Consider the following 21135-nt stretch of genomic DNA (forward strand, 5'->3'; position numbering starts at 1 on the left):
GCCCAGTACATCACTGGGGCCAAGCTTCCTGCCATCCAGGACCTCTAGAGGAAGGCCCTAAAAATGGTCAAAGACTACAGCCACCCTAGTCATAGATTGTTCTCTCTGCTACCGCACGGCAAGTGGTACCGGAGTGCCAAGTCTAGGTCCAAGAGGCTTCTAAACAGCTTCTACCCCCAAGCCATAAGACTCCTGAACATCTAGTCAAATAGCTACCTTGACTATTTGCAGTGCCCCCCCCCATCCCCTCTTTACACCACTGCTACTCTCTGTTGTCATCTATGCATGGTCACTTTAATAACTCTACCTACATGTACATACTACCTCAACTAACCGGTGCCCCCGCACATTGACTCTGAATCGGTACCCCCCTGTATATAGTCTCGCTATTGTTATTTTACTGCTGCTCTTTAATTACTTGTTACTTTTATCTCTTATTCTTATCCATATTTTTTTTAAACTTCATTGTTGGTTAGGGGCTCGTAAGTATGCATTTCACTGTTCACTATTGTATTCGGCGCATGTGACTAATACCATTTGATTTGCCATCCTTATTTTATTCTGTTTGGCAAGTTACAATAAGCCATAAAAGTAGTCAATTCAAGTCTACAGTGCTCAGAAAAAGTTTGTGGGTATGACTCAGCTCTTTAAAATATATATTTTCCCGGTGAACCAGCCAAGTGACAAGAGGAGGATATCTGGCATGACAAGACAGAGGCCCACTCTTGACTAAAACAATTATTTTCAATAGTCATCCTCTCAAATAAGATTCTTTGAAATGCATGAGCTGAGATTGACATTGCACAATACCTATAAGGAAAACTGGTTGTATTCATTCTGACAGTTTTTATTTCAGTAATAGTACAAGTATCCTGCTGCAAAATGAAATACAGTGAGGGAAAAAAAGTATTTGATCCCCTGCTGATTTTGTACGTTTGCCCACTGACAAAGAAATGATCAGTCTATAATTGTAATGGTAGGTTTATTTGAACATTGAGAGACAAAATAACAACAAAACAAATCCAGAAAAACGCATGTAAAAAAATGTTATAAAATGATTTGCATTTTAATGAGGGAAATAAGTATTTGACCCCTCTGCAAAACATGACTTAGTACTTGGTGGCAAAACCCTTGTTGGCAATCACAGAGGTCAGACGTTTCTTGTAGTTGGCCACCAGGTTCGCACACATCTCAAGAGGGATTTTGTCCCACTCCTCTTTGCAGATCTTCTCCAAGTCATTAAGGTTTCGAGGCTGACGTTTGGCAACTCAAACCTTCAGCTCCCTCCACAGATTTTCTATGGGATTAAGGTCTGAAGACTGGCTAGGCCACTCCAGGACCTTAATGTGCTTCTTCTTGAGCCACTCCTTTGTTGTCTTGGCCGTGTGTTTTGGGTCATTGTCATGCTGGAATACCCATCCACGACCCATTTTCAATGCCCTGGCTGAGGGAAGGAGGTTCTCACCCAAGATTTGACGGTACATGGCCCCAGCCATCGTCCCTTTGATGCGGTGAAGTTGTCCTGTCCCCTTAGCAGAAAAACACCCCCAAAGCATAATGTTTCCACCTCCATGTTTGACGGCGGGGATGGTGTTCTTGGGGTCATAGGCAGCATTCCTCCTCCTCCAAACACGGCGAGTTGAGTTGATGCCAAAGAGCTCCATTTTGGTCTCATCTGACCACAACACTTTCACCAGTTGTCCTCAGTTGTCCTCTGAGTCATTCAGATGTTCATTGGCAAACTTCAGACGGGCATGAATATGTGCTTTCTTGAGCAGGGGGACCCTGCGGGCGCTGCAGGATTTCAGTCCTTCACGGCGTAGTGTGTTACCAATTGTTTTCTTGGTGACTATGGTCCCAGCTGCCTTGAGATCATTGACAAGATCCTCCCGTGTAGTTCTGGGCTGATTCCTCACCGTTCTCATGATCATTGCAACTCCACGAGGTGAGATCTTGCATGAAGCCCCAGGCCGAGGGAGATTGACAGTTCTTTTGTGTTTCTTCCATTTGTGAATAATCGCACCAACTGTTGTCACCTTCTCACCAAGCTGCTTGGCGATGGTCTTGTAGCCCATTCCAGTCTTGTGTAGGTCTACAATCTTGTTCCTGACATCCTTGGAGAGCTCTTTGGTCTTGGCCATGGTGGAGGATTTGGAATCTGATTGATTGATTGCTTCTGTGGACTGGTGTCTTTTATACAGGTAACAAACTGAGATTAGGAGCACTCCCTTTAAGAGTGTGCTCCTAATCTCAGTTTGTTACCTGTACAAAAGACACCTGGGAGCCAGAAATCTTTCTGATTGAGAGGGGGGTCAAATACTTATTTCCCTCATTAAAATGCAAATCAATTTATAACATTTTTGACATGCGTTTTTCTTGTTGTTATTCTGTCTCTCACTGTTCAAATAAATGTACCATTAAAATTATAGACTGATAATTTCCTTGTCAGTGGGCAAACGTACAAAATCAGCAGGGGATCAAATACTTTTTTCCCTCACTGTATGTTGTGAAATATACTGCAATGAATTGACTTGTAGGTGGCAGCTATCCCTCACACTGCTTTTATGTGCTGCAGAGGCTGCATTAATGAAGGATAGATAGGTCACTTCGTGTCACTTTAGTGAAGGAAGAAGGGGAGATAAGTATCATAAATGTGAATCACAAATGACGAAGTTTTAACTCCTGGAAAGTGGAAGGTTGGCTGAAACTCGGGGGAGATTAAGGGAGATTAAAAATGCTTAATACCTGGCAGCTCTTCATTGGGCATCTTTCCATGGAGCAGTGACATGAAAGGTGACTTTCAGGCAAAGACTAGAGCTGTATAACAGACTAACTGTCATGTTGGACCAGTTTCCTCAACAAGAGCATCAACAGTATCCGTGGTCAGTTCAGGAAGCATTTTATTAATCATGCATATTGGGATTAAATGTTTTGTTTTGAAGTGTCTGTCCTATATAGTTAACATTTATTAGTTAACATGTATTTAACAATCCCTTGAAAATTATTTTAGCTGAGCTGGTGTCTCCTTGCCCCCCAGAAGGCAAATAGACCTTATTGTGACATTTTATTGATAATGACCTATAATGCAAAACACAACATCAGGATGATGTGGCAAGTGACAATTAGATTTTTTAAATACTATAACTTGACTAATGAAACAAATACCAAAGATAATTTTGGAGTGGCATATAGCCTAGCGGTTAGAGCATTGGGCCAGTAACCAAAAGGTTGCTAGTTAAAATCGCAGAGCCGACAAGTTGAAAAATCTTTCGATGTGCCCTTGAGCAAAGCACTTAACCTTAATTGGTGGCATAGCAGTTGGACGTGTGTTTTGTCTTGTCCCGTCCTGTCCCGTGTATATATTGTTTTTTTCCCTCGTTTTTTCTCGGATATATATATTTTAATCTCACTTGCCATCTACGGACTGAATATACTCTCCTGCAACCCCCCTCATCCAATGTGGTACGGATCTGCTATTTTTTATACTTTAGAACCCGCATCAGAAGCTACCCAGCTAACTAGCTACTAGCTAGTGGTCAGTTAGCCAGTGCTAGCGGTCTTCACTGTTAACTCGGATACTAGTCAGCCTCAGCTCGGTCAATACCTGCCAGTCTGCAGAGCGCGATATCAACCCAGAGCATATCGGACTGCTTTTTCTCTAACACATCTCCGGATTCCTACCGCAAGCTCTGAACCTTTACACCAGATCATTGCAGCTTGCTAGCTGCAATCTGAGTGTCTACTCCTGGATAACGTCTCTGTCCCGAAGTAAGCACCAGATAGCCTTGAGCTAGCTCGAGCGAGCTCGAGCTAGGCCCATCTCCCGGCTAGCCAAAGAGGTCCACCAGCCAATTCCTGGGCTACAATACCACTTTTGCCAATTGGCCTGGACCCTTTACTGCCGACATGGAGCCCTGCCGATCCATCACGACTGGTCTGCCGACCTAATCGTCCGAGGTGGTTTCAACAGGCTCTTCTGTTGCGACGTCGCCGGAGGCCCATCTGCTAGCCCCGGCCCGCTAACTGTCTGAATCGTCGTGCCTCCAGCTCGCCTAGCGTAGTAGCGACAACTGAATCGGCTCCCTGACTCATCTATTGCTACTCTTTGGACCCTTGATCACTCGGCTACACATGCCTCTCCCTAATGTCAATATGCCTTGTCTATTGCTGTTTTGGTCAGTGATTGTCTTATTTCACTGTAGAGCCCCCAGCCCTGCCCAATATGCCTTAGATAGCCCTTTTGTTCCACCCCCCACACATGCGGTGACCTCACCTGGCTTAACTGGTGCCTCTAGAGATAAAACCTGTCTCATCACTCAATGCCTAGGTTTACTGCCACTGTACTCACATCCTACCATACCCTTGTCTTTACATTATGCCTTGAACCTATTCTTCCACACCCAGAAATCTGCTCCTATTACTCTCTGTTCCGAACGCAATAGACGACCAGTTCTTATAGCCTTTAGCCGTTCCCTTATCCTACTCCTCCTCTGTTCCTCTGGGGATGTGGAGGTTAACCCTGCAGCCCCCAGTACCACTCCTATTCCCCAAGCGCTCTCATTTGTTGACTTCTGTAACCATAAAAGCCTAGGTTTCATGCATGTTAACATTAGAAGCCTCCTCCCTAAGTTTGTTTCATTCACTGCTTTAGCATACTCCACCAACCTTGATGTCCTAGCCGTGTCTGAATCCTGGCTTAGGAAGGCAACCAAAAATTCTGAAATTTCCATTCCCAACTACAACATTTTCCGACAAGATAAAACTGCCAAAGGGGGCGGAGTTGCAATCTACTGCAGAGATAGCCTGCGGAGTTCTGTCATACTATCCAGGTCTGTGCCCAAACAATTCGAGCTTCTACTTTTAAAAATCCACCTTTCCAGAAACAAGTCTCTCACCATTGCCACTTGTTATAGACCCCCCCTCAGCCCCCAGCTGTGCCCTTGTAATGGAAATGATATGATTAAAGGTTTGACTAAATGATTTCACTCAGAAACCATATAACCTGTTGAAATGAATTCAAAATTATAAGGCTATAATAATGGGTTAAAAACTATATTCCAATACTGTGTGTGAGTAAGACACTGTTACTATTTCAAAATGAACAGGGCATAGTTGATAAGACGACCTTGTGAGAGGAACAGGAACAGGGCCTCCCTAAGTTAGGGAGGGGAACAACTGCCCGAAAACGGCTAGGCTGGCAAAAGATAAGGAGACAGGTAGTCTGAGTACTGTGGAAAAATACAGCCACCTAAAGCGGGGTGGAGTTCTCTACTGATGTAAGTTTATTTGTGTGTGTGTGTGTGTGGTAATATAAAAGGCTGTGTGCATTGTATGAATTTGGGAGCTCTCATAAATAAACGTTTTGACCATTGTAGGCTGGTTCTCCATCTGCTTCATTCAACCAGAATCTTACACACTCTGGGGGGACAGACTGAGTAGTTTAATTGAAGTTCGGTTTAAGAACATTGATAACTTAATTCACGTAACAGCCCTTGACACCAAAAGTGAATTGATTGCCCCCCCCATCTGTCTTCAGAGGTCGTACTGTTAGGTGACCTAAACTGGGATATGCTTAACACCCCAGCCGTCCTACAATCTAAGCTTGATGCCCTCAATCTCACACAAATGATCAAGGAAACTACCAGGTACAACCCTAAATCCATAACCATGGGCACCCTCTTAGATATCATCCTGACCAACTTGCCCTCTAAATACACCTCTGCTGTCTTCCACCAGGATCTCAGCGATCATTGACTCATTGCCTGCATCCGTAATTGGTCCGCGGTCAAACGACCACCCCTCATCACTGTCAAACGCTCCCTAAAACACTTCAGCGAGCAGGCCTTTCTAATCGACCTGGCCCGGGTATCCTGTAAGGATATTGACCTCATCCAATCAGTTGAGGATGCCTGGTTGCTCTTTAAAAGTGCATTCCTCACCATCTTAAATAAGCATGCCTGATTCAAAAAGTGTATAACTAAGAACAGATATAGCCCTTGATTCACCCCAGAATTGACTGCCCTTGACCAACACAAAAACATCCTGTGTCATTCTGCATTAGCATCGAATAGCCCCCACGATATGCAACTTTCAGGGAAGTCAGGAACCAATATATACAGTCAGTTAGGAAAGCTAAGCCTAGCTTTTTCAAACAGAAATGTACATCCTGTAATACTAATTCCAAAAAGTTTTGGGACACTAAAGTCCATGGAGAATAAGAGCACGTCCTCCCAGCTGCCCACTGCACTGAGGCTAGGAAACACTGTCACCACCGATAAATATACGATAATCGATCATTTCTATAAGCATTTTTCTACGGCTGGCCATGCTTTCCACCTGGCTACCCCTACCCCGGCCAACAGCTCAGCACCCTCTGCAGCAACTTGCCCAAGCCCCCCTCGCTTCTCCTTCACCCAAATCCAGAAAGATGATGTTCTGAAAGAGCTGCAAAATCTGGATCCCTACAAATCAGCTGGGCTAGAAAATCTGGACTCTCTTTCTAAAATTATCCGCCGAAATTGTTGCAACCCCTATTACTAGCTTGTTCAACCTCTCTTTTGTATCCCCATAGGTCCCCAAAGATTGGAAAGCTGCCGCGGTCATCCCCCTCTTCAAAGAGGGAGACACTCTAGAGCCAAACTGTTATAGACCTATATCCATCTTCGAAAGCCAAGTAAAATCTTCAAAAGCCAAGTTAACAAACAGATCACTGACCATCTCGAATCCCACCATACCTTCTCCACTTTGAAATCTGGTTTCTGAGCTGGTCATGGGTGCGCCTCAGCTTCGCTCAAGGTCCTAAATGATATCATAACCACTATCGATAAAAGACAGTACTGTGCAGCCATCTTCATCTACTTGGCCAAGGCTTTTGACTCTGTCAATCACAGCATTCTTATCGGCAGACTCAACAGCCTTGGTTTCTCAAATGACTGCTTCGCCTGGTTCACCAACTACTTCTCAGACAGAGTTCAATGTGTCAAATCGGAGAGCCTGTTGTCCGGACCTCTGGCAGTCTCTATGGGGTACCACAGGGTTCAATTCTCGGGCCGACTCTTCTCTGTATATATCAGTGATGTCGCTCTTGCTGCTGGTGATTCTCTGATCCACCTCTACGCAGATGACACCATTATGTATACATCTGGCCCTTCTTTGTGTTAACAAACCTCCAAATGAGCTTCAATGTCATACAACACTCCTTCCGTGGCCTCCAACTGCTTTTAAATGCTAGTAAAACTAAATGCATGCTCTTCAACCAATTGCTGCCCTCACCCGCCTGCCAGACTAGCATCACTACTCTGGACGGTTCTGACGTAGAATATGTGGACAATTCCAAATACCTAGGTGTCTGGTAAGACTGTAAACGATCCTTCCAGACTCACATTAAGCGTCTCCAATCCAAAATTAAATCTAGAATCGGGTTCCTACTTCACAACAAAGCATCCTTCACTCATGCTACCAAACATACCCTCGTAAAACTGACTATCCTACCGATCCTTGACTTTGGCGATGTCATTTACAAAATAGCCTCCAACACTCTACCCAGCAAACTGGATGCAGTCTATTACAGTGCCATCCGTTTTGTCACCAAAGCCCCATATACTACCCACCACTGCGACCTGTATGCTCTCGTTTGCTGGCCCTCGCTACACATTAGTCGCCAAACCCACTGGCTCCAGGTAATCTCTGCTAGGTAAAGCCCTGTCTTATCTCAGCTCACTGATCACCATAGCAACACCCACCGGTAGCACACGCTCCAGCAGGTATATTTCACTGGTCATCCCCAAAGCCAACACTTCCGTTGGCCGCCTTTCCTTCCAGTTCTCTGCCGCCAATGACTGGAACGAATTGCTAAAAATCACTGAAGCTGGAGACTTATATCTCCCCCTCTAACTTTAGGCATCAGCTGTCAGAGCAGCTTACCGATCACTGTACCTGTACACAGCCAATCTGTAAATAGCACACCCAACTACCTCATCCCCATATTGTTATTTATCTTCTTACTCTTTTGCACCCCAGTATCTCTACTTGCACATCATCATCTGCACATCTATCACTCCAGTGTTAATGCTAAATTGTAATTATTTCGCCTCCCTGGCCTATTTATTGCCTTACCTCTCTACTCTTCACATTTGCACACCCTGTACATAGATTTTTCTATTGTGTTATTGACTGTACGTTTGTTTATGTGTAACTCTATGTTGTTGTTTTTGTCGCACTGCTTTTCTTTATCTTGGCCAGGTCACAGTTATAAATGAGAACTTGTTCTCAACTAGCCTACCTGGTTAAATAAAGGTAAAATAAATAAAAAGAAAAAAAAGAAAAAAAAATGCTCCAGGATCGCTGTTGACAATGGCAGACCCTGGCCATGACCCTACTCTTTAATGGTGTCTTGGAGAGTTGGGGTATGCAACATTCACACGATTTCAATTCACACGTGTATGAATACAAAGGTACATGTGTGAAATAGGACAAATATAAGCACCCACCTAATTATTTATTATTATAACTGGTCTGCAAACAAGTGTCTATGGCTCACAGTACACTTCCTGGAACCATACAGCATATTACAAAACACAGCTACAATACAAATGGTTGGTAATAGGAATGGTTATTAAGGTTAATATTGTAGAAAATAATTTTTTTTGCTTTGATAACACCAGCTATCATGTAACCATCGACTTATGTGTCTCTCTGCATGATTCATTAAAGGTAGACTCAGCGAACTGACGTTGCCACGAGCGGAGATGAGTGAGATGCAAGACTTGGCTCTCACAGAGTCACACACAGTATATGCACATATGCACAGGTTCGCCTCAAACTGTTTCAGCTTGGTAACGTCCTTATTTGTTGGGAAAATTGATCTACTATGCTGTTTACTTTCAGCATCTACGTCATATCGCTTAGTCTACCTTTAAATAGCTATCAATCAAATGTTCATCTTCTCACTAAACTCACTAAAGCTTGCACTACGCTCTTAGAAAAAAGGGTTCCAAAAGGGTTCTTCGGCTCTCCCCATAGGAGAACCCTTTTTGGTTCCAGGTAGAACCATTCTGGGTTCCGTGTAGAACCTTCTGTGGAAAGGGTTCTACATGAAACCCAAAACGTTTCTACTCTGAACCAAAATGGTTCTACCTGGAACTAACAAGGGCTCTTCAAAGGGTTCTCCTTCCGTGACAGCCAAAGAACCCCTTTTAGGTTCTAAGATTGTACACCTTAACTCTTGAACTCTATCCAAACTTTCATAGGATAGGATAAGGTGCGATCATCTTAAGTAAAATCGTTTCTGTAATGTTCCCTTGAAGTAAATGGGTTTGTGCACTGGAGAATACAGCAAACCATTCCAGATAAATTAAATCATTTTTGTACACTAACAGCAAAGCATGTATCCACTTCTAAGTGATTTCTGAGGGGAAATCAATAGGTTTCTGGGCATGTTTTTGACAACTTCATGGAAGTAGCTGAAGAACAGGTACGCAGATAGCGCAAGTTTGAAATCAAACAAATCCAAACCACTTCATCTAAGGTGTTGGAAAAGTAGAGCACAAACTGAGCAGGAAAGTTGATCTTTAGACCTGCAGGTCTACAGTAGGTTAGAAAAATAAGTATTGTCCACATTGTTTTGTGTGGAGGAGTAAACTAAAGCTTGTAGGGTAGTAGGATTTTTGTGGGGCTTGCACAGCAAAAGCCACAGCTTCAATCTTGAACATACTGTACTTTTTCTTATTATTATTCTTTAGCACGCTACTCCTCCTACACAGTTTAAGCTGTTCAAACTTTAAAATATGCAGAATGGTTTCACTCGAGTAGCTTATAATGCACATTTTTGATATCTTTTATACTTTTTACGTTATTCATTCTTTTGTCCATCTTCATTCACTTTCATGGCATTTTCTCAACATTCTAAAGCTCCCCACTGTGACATCAAAAATACTACTTTTTACACAAACCATCTACTTTGACCACAACTTAGACAAAAGGTTAGAGGGTATGACATCTTGTTCTACTTCTCTGCTATTCAAATCTGAAATAATAACACAAATATCTGGTACGGCTCTAACAAAATAGCTGTTTTAGTTACTGCATCAACAACATTTTCTGTAGCTATTTTGCAATCAACTACCGTTTTGATCACTACCCCAACAAGTTATATAAAAAGTTAGAGGATATTAAATATTCCTCTACTTCTCTGCTATTCATATCTGTTTGCAGAACAAGCATATTCACTACAGATCTTACGGTACAGCTATTTTAGTAACGGCATTACTATATTTCCCCCAAACTTTTTCCAAACAACTGCCGTTTTGACACTAACCCAACAAGTCAGACAAAAACATAGAGTGTATGAAATCTTCCCCTACTTCTCTGTTTGTCAATTCAGAAAACGGATTAAGAATATCGTCTACAAACCTGTAGATAGAGCTCTTTTAGTAACCCATCAACTGTTCTTTTTCTAGCTGCAGTAAATCATGTCATAAACTAGCAGATTAATTATTGTCCAACAACAGCTGCAAATTCCAATAAAACTACATTACTTTCCTTGCTTTGTCTAAGAACACTATTATGAGTCTAGCAAAGTATGTTTTGTGGGTCAGAATGCAGTATTTAGTTATTGTTAAAGCACAAACTTACTGTATGTTAGTATGTTTCTCACACTTGCTTTAGCCAAAAGGGGGCAGCGTTGCCAAGGCTACTGTTGCCTAGTAACACTTGACTAACGGGAATGAATGTCTTCATAGCTTTTCAAATTCCCATGATTTGTCAATCTGTTTCTGACCGAACAGCTAGCACTAAGATTAAGAATACTTTCCCGGTCTGGACGACCTGAAAAGATTTCTAATGTTTACTAGTTTCATCCTACTTTTCCAGGTTCATGCTCCGTGCTCTAAATAACTTAACTGTCTAGTTTGCCTGTCTCTAAAGAGAAGGTTGGGCTGTACCCTTCTGATTGGATAGAACGATTAAGAATAGATTCTACCAATAAAAGTTACAGCTGCTTGTCGGGGGTTTAGAGTGACAAAAAGTGGCTAGCCAGTCTACTAACAGCTCTCTGTCATCACTGAGCAGCCCAAACGGATCCGTTGCTATGGATACTCAGACACAGAGGGCAAAAATTATGATGAGGGTGAAGAGTGACCACAATTGTGACTTGTTTCAGTAAACTAGGCGTATGTCGCAAGTCACGACTTCACAAGAGAGGCATTTCAACGTTTATTTAAATTGATCAAAATGCGGTTTTTTTTGGCAGATATGCCTTCTGGAACATTTTAACTTTCATGTGCCTTAATAACAAACTTGTATGCCATCTGTAAATACGAACTAAATTGTTAAATTACGAGCCTAATTGGTTTAGCCACAGAAAAAGACAGGAACCATCCCGCTAGCCATGATTGGCTGAGATAATGGATGCGCTGGACATGGAGTTTGGTCTGCCGTGTAGCATCTTCTGTCTATAAAATTTCTACTGCAGTTTTTTCTAAAGATATAACGTTAGCCATGGAGAAGTGCAAATGTGTTGCTACTGTTCTCAATAACATTGCTGCCCTTTTCAGGCGTTATTGACAAAGGTCAGTGGGAAAAAGTTGCGATGGAGGAAATCCCTGATTTAGGTAAAAACATTTTAATTGAAGAAGGCATTGTAGAGTCTTCTGATGACAGTGATGGGGAAGAAATGGCAAACAAAAGTATTGTTGTCACGGAAGAAGTTGGTGGAGTTTTGAAATCAGTGGAATGTTTGGTGGAAGCAGAGGATGATAAGGAGATGAATACAATTCTGGCGGTTGATCGCAAATGCAGAGGGAGTCGAAAAGAGAACACAGAAGGCTGTTGTATAAAACACCTGTCTCCGTATTACATCTTCAAACTAAGGACAACCATGGCATCCGTGACAAAGAGGGAGAAAGATCTGATGATTCTTATGGCATTGCACATGGTCAGTGTGAACCAGAGTGACTTGACACAATGGGCCAAGCAAGCTGTATAAACAAAACGGAAACGACACAGGACGTCTTATTTAATGAAAGGGGTTGCAGTCTGCCGTGAAGCATTCATCCATGTATACAGGTAAGAGTCTAGCTACAGTTTCAGAAATTATACATTTCTAATTTTGTCAGAAAGTTGTTTTCATTGCAGGTTAAAGCTTAATGTTAGCTAGCTAGTGTCAGGTGGCTGGCTTGCTAGCTAACATTAAATGTACGATCTGTGAAATAATATTATCTCAGAAAGCCATTTGATTTTGCTAGTTATAGTCTAATATTAGCTAGCTAACATTGAACCTATTTGGTTAACTTCAACTAGCTTTGACAATCTGTTTGTATTGCTAGTATTCTATGGATTGGGATTATGGTTCATTGTTTAGCTAGCTAGCTACATATCTAAACAAAAGTCACCAAGTTAAAGCATAATGTTAGCTAATGTTAGATGGCTGGCTCGCTAACATTATGTGTATGATCTGTGTAGTAATATTATCTCAGCAAGTGTAACCGATGTGAAATGGCTAGCTAGTTAGCGGTGGTGCGCGCTAATAGCATTTCAATCAATGATGTCACTCGCTCTGAGACCTTGCAGTAGTTGTTCCCCTTGCTCTAGCAAGCCCCACAACTGTACTTGTAAAGTTAACATCTAGTTTATATTACTACCTTGTATTTTTTTGTTGTATAGTCATTTAGCAGATGCTCTTATCCAGAGCAATTTACAGGGAGAATTAAAGTGCCTTGCTCAAGGGCACATTATCTGAACTTTCACCTAATCATCTCAGGGATTTGAACCTGCGACCTTTTGGTTACTGACCAAATGCTTTTAACCACTAGGCTACCTTGCCTGCACAACATGAATTGATAGCAATGACTACAATACTTATTTAACATGTTTATATCACATGATTTCACATCTTTATACTATCTCACGTGTCCAAGCAGTTGAATAAACAAGGGCTTGGTGGTATGAACTTGACCCTTGTTGTAACCCAACAGTTAACTTTAATGTGTAGTAGTTCACGTCTGTGTCAGGGCCACTACCACCTCCCAGGTAGTCTGTGTCGGGTTACACAGATTAAGCCGACGTGTACAAGATAAGTATGAATGGCTGTTTTTGTGAGTAGGCATACTTGCATGAAAACGAGCCATTACCTGTCTGTCCCAGGTGACATTATTAACCCAATGGTGTTGAACTAATGAGAAGAAGACTGAGTAAAAGCTGCTGCTGCCGCCAAACACAATCTTAATTGCACCAAATCTATAGCACTTGAGGTAGAGGCTCTTACATTTATCAAAGTCTGTTTCACACTAGAATAATATCCAATACAGTGTCTCAAATGGACTAATCAACAAAAAAACATAGAATGGGCAAACCATGCCTTTGCAATGTGTGCTGACAGAGCTGAAGATGATCTGGTCACTTACCATGCCGATGGAGTGAAAAGTGCAGCCTTTGTGTCTGGGAAGACTTTAATAGCACCCACATCTGCTCACCACAATAAGTGCTAACCATAATCTCACACCTGCTGTTGGCTTTTCATCAAGTGGCTACAACAGGTAGATAAATCAGCAGGCCTGCCACACACACCCACCAGGTGCTGGAGCACACTTTTACTACTTCCAGCCACCTGGAGCTAATGCTCATGGGAGGAGAGTCTTTCTTCTTTATTATTTGTCTTCTCAAAACCACTCTGTTTAAAGTGGGGGGACATTAGAGAGGATAAAGTGGAATTTAGATGTAGGCTTCTTCACCCTGTGGCGGCGGTACTTGAAGTACAGTATGTCGCCGTCCCATTTTTTTTTAAGCCTAAAATTAATATAATGTTCCCCGGGCAATCCTCTTCCTAATCCGGCTCAGAGCGGTAGACTTGTATATTGGTCTCGGAGTCAGAGGCAGGACGGGATTACAGACTCATGGGAATTAATACTGCAACTATGACTTGGACACACTGCTCTACCAATAACTCTAGCCTACTCCAAGAACACTATAGAGTTTGGACATGCATGCATACAGCACACACACTCACACTCACATATCAAACTGCTCAGCAAAACCTCAAAAATATCAAGCAAGAACATTTTGCTTCATGTAAAATGTACATGTTTAAAATAAATTCCTAGAGAAGGGTATGAGGTCAATCACATAATCTTAGGTTATACACAATTACATTTTCAATCACTTTTAATTAACTGAAGAAACATTGTGCAGGCAGAGTAAGAGCAAGAGAGTAAGTCAATATAGTATAAGCATGCAAATCCAGTCTTGGGGCCTGTAGTCTTACATGGCTGCTAGAGTCTGTTCCCCTTTATTGTTTACCAGTACTGTATATTCACATGTGTTCCTCTTGTCTTGTCTGCATACATATTGGAACATTTTTGTGTTCTGGCTGCTGATCCAGTCTTCATCTGTTCTGCTTTGTTGGCAGTTCCTTATTTTATATTCCTTGGAGGCAGCAGTATCTATTCCAGACAATCCATCTTAGTGCCCATGGTTTATGTTGAAAACAACTGGAAAAGGTAAGCATTCACATGACAAATGGAAAGAGGAGGAAGACAATGATCCTGCTTACATTGCTGCTTATTGCAACTATGACAGGTTACAGCAGACCAATGCATCAGGGAAAAATAATATGTTTAACCTTCATGCACTTTCTCTGCGTTCATCAGAGAGTGGAAACCATTCAAACTAATTGAGCATATTTGGCATTTGGGCTGTATTAATTGAAAAGCTATCACTTGCAGTCATGCACTAAATGACCACATTATCTGAGTCTGTCAGCATTATGTTTGACATCGTACTACATTCAGCCATGCTTGGGGAGTTGTGCGTGGACTCTTAGCAGCACTAGAACAGAGCTAAGAGTCACAATGTGCCAGTGTGAGGTGGTCAGGCATTAAGCGATAGAACAAGCTGTCCATCTCATTAAAGCCCCCCATTTGATACTTCAGAGATAGATTTTGTAATTTTAATATAGGGAAGAATCCATCTGCCTACAGTCAAATGACAAACTTGCACTAATGATCCACACTGTAAAAGGTGAGATAACGCTGTTGTTAATTTGAAGAGATTTGACTGATTGGAATGATGCTTTGGTTCGTTCAACCTATTCAGTTATCTGAAATCAAGTAACAAAGTCAACAGATCAGTGTTTTTTAAATGTAATTTGAATCAATGTTTTGTTATTGAATGAAAGCTTATAAATTGCTTTCAACACCTCATGCACATGGAATAGCAGTGGGGGCAATGTAGCGACAGCAGTTTATCAGAAGAGTTGGAGCGGTGGCTTATTGGGGCGTGGCTTTAAGTTTGTTATTTTTGCCCACCTGTGACAGTGAATGTCATTCAAGTGAATGTGGTCTATTGTAGTTGTTATTCAAACTTAAACTTGTACACTGACAGCATCTGTAATGATACTTGCATAAATGCATGTGATACTAAATAGCCTGATAAGGTTTCTATGTTTCTATGTTAAGGTAGCCAATGTTTGGTTATTATATTGTGGCTACTAAATGTGAAAGTCTTGTGTAAAGATTATGTTTGGGAGAACATTATTTGAAGTTATTTAACTAACTAAATGTTTTAATTCATAGGGAATTTATTGAATCGCATTTAACCCAGTTGAAGACATTTGGAAAGGTAATTCCAAATTAAAAAGTGAACTTGGAACAAGATTCTTAAACGGATTTACATTAAATATTTGTTTGTATTTATGTCACGCCCTGATCTGTTTCACCTGTCCTTGTGCTTGTCTCCACCCCCTCCAGGTATCGCCCATCTTCTCCACTTATCCTCTGGGTATTTACACCTGTGTTTTCTGTCTCTGTTGCCAGTTCGTCTTGTTTGTTCAAGCCTACCAGAGTTTTGTGTCTCAGCTGCTTTTTCCAGTTTCTCTTTTCTTGTTCTCCTGGTTTTTGACCCTTGCCTGTCCTGACCCTGTACTCACCCACCTGACCACTCTGCCTGTCCCTGAGCCTGCCTGCCGTCCTGTACCTTTGCTCCACCTCTGGATTGCCGACTTCTGCCTGACCCTGAACCTGCCTGCCGTCCTGTACCTTGGCCTCTACTCTGGATTATCAACCCCTGCCTGCCTTGACCTGTCGTTTTCCTGCCCCTGTTGTTACAATAAACATTGTTACTTCACACAGCCTGCATTTGGGTCTTACTTTGATTCCTGATAATTTATTATTTATTAGGTTTAACAAACGGGGAAAAGTAAGTTCAGTGTTAAAATAAATAGGTTGCAACTTTAAATATAGGTTTGGTAATAATCAAATAAAACAGTAGGCACTGAGTCATATATTTGGTTTCAATAAATGTGGTATTTTTCACATTTACTTGTTATTTTTTTGGCTTCATCCAAATAGTTTCTTTTAATACAGCGAATGTAATACAGCGAATGTGGTAAGCGTAAATATGTAGGAATAATTGAGTGGTGACAGGAAAGTAAATCTGATTATATCTGTGAGTCTATTTGCTCCTAATTTCTGTTCTTGGGCTCTCTCTATCATATCACCCTGTTTGATAATTTCACCCTCTTTGCTTCTTCAGTCTCGCCATGCTCCAGTCTCACATTTTGTGCTTTTCAACTGAGGTAATTTAGGAAATAAAATGCAGATTACTGTCTCCTTCGGTCTGTCCTACACTCCCTCATGTCCTGGTCTGTGCAGTGTGGTGCTTGTAAGATGACAGCAGTGCTTATTTCTAACATAAAGGTATTTGCTAGATCCTTCTTGATACACTTAAGTCATATATTTGTTCAGGCATGAAGTAGAAATGTGCTTATGAGGCTATACTGGTCTCATAGTTTACTAAAGGGGATTGCTAAACGTCTGGACTGAAGCATGAGAGCCATTTCCTCTTACTGGTGTTTAGTTTTGGACAAAATACCTGGCTGTTTAAGTCCAGTCTAAACCAGCAAATGTCACATAATTAAGATGGATTTACCTGACGTATTCAGGCTGAGTTCTGATTTGTTATATCCATAGCTGTAATTTTGCATACTTCCACTGAAGTCAAAAGTGATGGAAAAAATTGAAAACAGAGAAAAGAATATTGCAAGGAAAAGGTGGTGTTCACAAACCAAACATTTCAACCAATTTCACTAGCTTGGTGTGTTGGAAGTCAATTTATTTCCACCTTGACATTAGCATATGGATGTGTGTCAAATGTAATTAATTACATCGGTAATGGTACTTGTTTGACTGGATAATAGGACTTCTTTTCAAATAGAGTTTGAGTGTGTGGAGTGCATCCCAGTGCACTATCTGTCTCAGCATGTGAACATTCCTGAAGCTGCCTTCCTCCCAGGTGATCTACTGCAGTATACCTCAGGGAACCGGGGAGCGAGTCTGAAAGCAGATTCCTTGCAGAGACTCTTTCAGTGTGGCTTTGTTGCTAAGAACGGCTATACAGCACAACATGCTGCATATCTTCCTTGCCTGCTCGAGCTATGGTTACTCTCATGCCTTTTGATTATCATATGAGATCTGGTTCAGAGGATTAAACTACGTTTTCAGTTTCGATTTTATGCTATACTCTTCAGGTTATATCAGGTTATGGTCTACATAGGTCAGTTACTCATTTTAACTGGTGCCTATCCCCAGCTTCTTTTCCCAGGGAACATTAAAACATCATATGGTTTTGTTTTTCTAACTGATGATGATGAAAATCCTCTAGCTTTTTTCAACCTGATAGAAAAGGAACATGAACATGCTTTCATGGGTTAACAAATGTGCTAAAACATTCAGAGGCAGATACACAGACAATGCTTATTTCCCAGCCAGGTTGTAATCCTATTAAATCAGCCACTCTGCTCAGACAAATGAAATCATCTGCTCCAACTGGAGGAAGGCCAAGTTTACATAAATAAATTAAGAAACAGATTCACTTCCAACCCCGCTGTGATTGTGACTGGATTCAAACAAACAGGAAAATAACATATCAAACACAATAACTGACTCATAGATTCCTCTCATGTGGAGTTAGTTCCCGCTGGGTCTTTAAGTTTTAAGTTTTGACCTTTTGTAACGTCACCTTTTTCAGTGATTTGTTTATAAGAAAATTGATCTTTGAGGCAAACAAGTAATTTGTGGTTTATATCAGATAACATGGCCAGAAGCTTATTTGCCATCTCATGTCAAACATAATCTTACATTTAATGTCAATCCTCTCCCTTAGTCTCTCATTGAGACTTTATTAGTAACAGTTTGCCTTTCCAAATGTTTACCACTCTCACTACAGTTTTATTTGAACACACTCAAAAGGATTAAGTAGGTATTGGATATGGAGTTAATGTCCTTCAATGTGCATTGCATAGAGGCATCTATTTTTAGGTCCAGTACTTATGCATGTTTGTATTATGCACACAAGATACATTGAGGGACTCCACATATATGTCTCAAAGTGCTATTAAGCCTCTATTACCTTCAATGGATTTGAATCAGGCACTTTGATCCTGTGTTAGTCAGATGTGCTATTTGAAGAAGTGTGGTCCAAGGACATGGCTCCGGTCATGCCTCTTACTGCTTGCCTAATTGTGAACAGTCACAAACATAGCCACTATCAAAGGCTTGGCAAGGATTGTACCTCCCATCTGCCAACTAACCCTTCATCTTGAAAATACTTGGATCTTCTCACTCTCTGTGCTCTGGCAAAGTTCCGCTTCAAAAGACTCAGAAGTCAATGTCTCGCCAAGTAGAGATCTTGCCTGAGAAGAGAACCGCCTGTTGACTGGAGAAGCTGTTGAGTTTTGGGACCCAATATTAATGCTTTCTTCTGAAATATTATTACCTGATGAAGACTGATGAGCGTGATCAATACCCACTAGCTTGGAAATATTGAATCACTTAGAAATGATTTAATCAAATTCAAAATCCCCTTCTTGAACATTCTTCCAGTGAGCTAGGAGGGCATATAAACTGTCAATAAAGAGTATGGAGATTGCTACAGAGATTTCCTCTGACATACAGTATAACACTTGCAGAGCAAAGTGGTCATTCACAATGGTAATTCCATCATAGAGATATGTAGATAACTATTGTGGTTCATTCCCTGTATTGTGTAGATACATCTGCCTTTTACACCCTACTTTTGCTCTATGAATAAACATCAGCATGTGCATAAAATACATAATTTGCATCTGTGTTTAAAGGAATTGTAGTTATATATTTTTCAAAGGGCTTGGTATTGTGCCTGTGAAATTGCACCTATCCTCTTGAAGTTAGTCTACAGTGCATTCAGAAAGTATTCAGACCCCTTGACTTTTTCCACATTTTGTTACGTTACAACCTTATTCTAAAATGTATTAAATCTACACACAATACCCCATAATGACAAAGCAAAATCTTTCAATCTTGGTTTCATCAGACCAGAGAATCTTGTTTGTCATGGTCTAAGTCCTTTAGGTGCCTTTTGGAAAACTCCAAGCGGGCCATCATGTGCCTTTTACTGAGGACTGGTGTCCGTCTGGCCACTCTACCATAAAGGCCTGATTGGTGGAATGATGCAGAGATGGTTGTCCTTCTGGAAGGTTCTCCCATCTCCACAGAGGAACTCTGGAGCTCTGTCAGAGTGACCTCTGTGACCAAGGCCCTCCTCCCCCGATTGCTCAATTTTACCGGGCGGCCAGCTCTAGGAAGAGTCTTGGTGGTTCCAAACTTCTTCAATTTAAGAATGATGGAGTCCACCGTGTTCTTGGGGACCTTTAATGCTGCAGAAATGTTTTGGTACCATACCCCAGATCTGTGCCTCGACACAATCTGTCTTCGAGCTCTAAAGACAATTCCTTCGACCACATATCTTGGTTTTTGCTCTGACATGTGCTGTCAATTGTGGGGCCGTATATAGAGAAATGTGTGCCTTTCCACAGGTGGACTCCAATCAAGTTGTAGAAACATCTCAAGGATGATCACTGGAAACAGGATGGACCTGAGCTCAATTTCGAGTCTCATAGCAAAGGGTCTGAATACTTATGTAAATAAGATACTTCTGTTTTTTTGCAAATTTGCAAAAATGTTTTAAAAAACCTGTCTTCGCTTTGTCATTATGGGGTATTGACTGATGAGGGAAAAAAATATTTAATACATTTTAAAATACGACTGTAATGTAACAAAATCGGGGTCTGAATACTTTCTGCACTGTGTACCCGTGTGTGATTACCACCAATGATTCTGTGTGGACTGTGGAGTGTGGAGCCTGAAATGAAAGCCCTCTCTCTTTTTCTCTGTTAAACACACCTTAATTTCCTGAAAAAGCTATGATGAGTGAATAAAATGTTTAGTTGAAAGCCCTGCAAATGGAGGAATATATTGGCAAACATTTGATTATCCTGGCCCTGAAGAAATGATCAGATCAATTCAAACGTGGGATTGAAATGAAGGCTTGGCTGACACATTGACAATTTCTATTAGTGGGCAGGGGAATGAAAAACATACTCAAATCCCAGGATGATGACGCTATGTCTTTCACCTCTGGTACTACAATGTCTTCTTATGCATGAATTAGTACTTTTCTTTTGTTTTTCCAACAGAATATGCCCACTAAGATGTGTGTTTCACACCTGCACTGTACTGTATTTGAGTCCTGCTTTGGGATGCTGTTTCTGTTGTCATGACTGGCTTGCTCGGGTCAGGTTACCGTGGACCACAATCCTACAGAGAGATATCTCACACCCACCAGAGGGGAAGAGATCGAGAGGTATGGAGATGGGGGGTTTATGACACCTCACACCCATTGTAAATCTTAAAGCAGCAGACAAAATTCCTTTGTCCTCTCACTATGGAGAACCGGCCTCAGAACATTAACATGCAATAAATGGACTTTGGGACAATAGGTTTTGTCAGCCACAATGGTGGTAATGACAATAGATGAAATATGAAAATGAATGTAGTTTTTGTTATGTTATTAAAGGTTAAAGGATGACATTATAACAAAACCAACTTTAAGAGTTTTCCTAATATGTACCTACTGTTTGCATATTGTACGTTGTGTGGAAAATGTCCAGATCAAAGAGAATGTTTTTGTAAAGATGAAATGTGAAGTTAGTTGTCTAAGTTGGATCTGAGTAAAATCCAGACCTTGCCTCGTAACTTGGTATGCCCAGAGAATTGCCCTAAAGGCGGAAACGCCCATTTCTGGCCCGTGGGTATAAAACATGTGAGT

At 41.3% G+C, this 21135-nt stretch overlaps 1 long non-coding RNA gene across 1 annotated transcript; it reads left to right on the top strand.

Moving 5' to 3' along the window:
• Positions 1-11035: 11035 nt before the first annotated feature.
• LOC106585582 (uncharacterized) lies at positions 11036-16117 on the top strand. Its single transcript, XR_001323981.3, has 4 exons — positions 11036-12063; positions 14402-14492; positions 15567-15612; positions 15741-16117. It is a non-coding gene; the product is annotated as an uncharacterized LOC106585582 (long non-coding RNA).
• The last annotated feature ends 5018 nt before the right edge of the window (positions 16118-21135 follow it).

The sequence above is a fragment of the Salmo salar genome, chromosome 24, assembly GCF_965601325.2.
Source record: "Salmo salar chromosome 24, fSalSal1, whole genome shotgun sequence".
Classification (NCBI taxonomy): Eukaryota; Metazoa; Chordata; class Actinopteri; order Salmoniformes; family Salmonidae; genus Salmo; species Salmo salar.